At 36.6% G+C, this 1,930-nt stretch overlaps 1 long non-coding RNA gene across 1 annotated transcript; it reads left to right on the plus strand.

Moving 5' to 3' along the window:
• The first annotated feature begins 257 nt into the window (after positions 1-257).
• On the plus strand, positions 258-1,532 carry LOC135226057 (uncharacterized). Its single transcript, XR_010317127.1, has 5 exons — positions 258-325; positions 585-667; positions 810-892; positions 1,038-1,120; positions 1,294-1,532. It is a non-coding gene; the product is annotated as an uncharacterized LOC135226057 (long non-coding RNA).
• Positions 1,533-1,930: the final 398 nt, after the last annotated feature.

Genomic DNA, 1,930 nt, shown 5'->3' on the forward strand with positions numbered 1-1,930 from the left:
TAGTGTAACAAAGTATGAACAGTAAGGTTTTTACATACAGTAGTACATATTACATACGTACATAACTTTTTTTACAGGAATTTCCAACCAAGTTTGATTATGTACATATGTACATGTTATAAACAATACTGTATATGGTTACTGTATGTAACTTACTAAACATACATAAAATGACTTAACTTTGATACTTTTTTGGTACATTCCAGAAAACGCAGGACCCCCTCTAGGACCCCCTGATGCAGGCTATGGGCCACATAAAAACTTTGTCCAGGGTTACTACATAACATAGCACGACAACTGTAAACTATGTACTACTGTACTAAAGGTAAGGAATTATACATAGTACATATAGTAAACATACATTAAGTGACCAAGATCTCTCACATGGGATAAGTGATCAAGGTCCCTCATGGAATTACATACATACTGTACACTCCCTGCTGAACAGGGGGTGTAGACCAATCATTTACAATATTTAAACCACTGTATGGTGATATTACTGTGAATGTATTTCCACTGTTATGTTTAACTTACCCCTATGCATAGAGTACTTACTGACAAAAATTATCTTTTGTACATTCCAGAACCCCCGGAATGATGTAGGCTATGGGGCCACATAAGACTTTGTCCATCCAGGGTTACATTGAACGAGAACTTTAAACTAAAGGTAAGGAATTAATTAACATACATTAACTAAGTTTTATACATGTTATATATGTGATATTAAACCACTGTATGGTGCATATTACTGTATGTAACTTACTATGCATAGAGTACTTACTGACAAAATTATCTTTTGTACATTCCAGAACCCCCTGAATGATGTAGGCTATGGGGCCACATAAGACTTTGTCCATCCAGGGTTACATTGAACGAGAACTTTAAACTAAAGGTAAGGAATTAATTAACATACATTAACTAAGTTTTATACATGTTATATATGTGATATTAAACCACTGTATGGTGCATATTACTGTATGTAACTTACTATGCATAGAGTACTTACTGACATACTAATTATTTTTTGTACATTCCAGAACCCCCTGAATGATGTAGGCTATGGGGCCACATAAGACTTTGTGCATCCAGGGTTACATAGCAGGACAACTTTAAACTAAAAGTAAGGAATTAATTCACATACATTAACTTTTTTACTCTTGATATAACTCAAAGTAAGGAAAAAATTAATTAACATACATTAACTCTTTTACTCTTGATATCTATAATTTACATATTGTATTCAGGACTTTGTGTAGTATTTTGTACTAATTGTGTTATACTTTTACCTTCCAGAGCTACCAGACTGGGATTTTAGTGTATCAAGGATCTAACAAAGTGTGCAATGCATGTGTATACGTATACAGTGACAGTGTTTAGTGTATACCCTAAGGATTAAGTGTAGTGTACATTGTGCTTTTTAGTGTCACAAGAGTTTAATAAAGAATTATACCTTCAAGAACCATCCTTTGCCATTGGAATAACCACACTACACATCATGCAATCTACTTGCATGTCACACAGGTAAGGTCTCTAACTTTTTTCTTAGTTTAAGGCATATTTTCCAAGTGTCGTTCCGGCTTACGACGATTTTCGGCTTACGACGCGCCTCAAGAAACGGAACCCCCGTCGTAACCCGGGGACTGCCTGTAGCTGTATTCTCTGACGTCCGACAGAATTTCTAAAACTCGCGGCACACGTAGTGGGCGGCCAGGTGGTAGATACCCATTCCCGCCGCTGGGAGGCGGATATCAGGAAACCATTCCCATTTTCTATTCAATATTTTTTCTGTCGCCGGTGCTGGAAACAACTGTTTGCAGTACCTCCGTCTAGGATTTTTGGATTATCTCGCTTCTAAGTATCTGGATTGACTTTTGGTTATCGACTCTGGATTGTTGGATTGGCACGCGTAATAGTGGACTGTTTTTTGAAT

This window comes from Macrobrachium nipponense, chromosome 14, assembly GCF_015104395.2.
Source record: "Macrobrachium nipponense isolate FS-2020 chromosome 14, ASM1510439v2, whole genome shotgun sequence".
NCBI lineage: Eukaryota > Metazoa > Arthropoda > Malacostraca > Decapoda > Palaemonidae > Macrobrachium > Macrobrachium nipponense.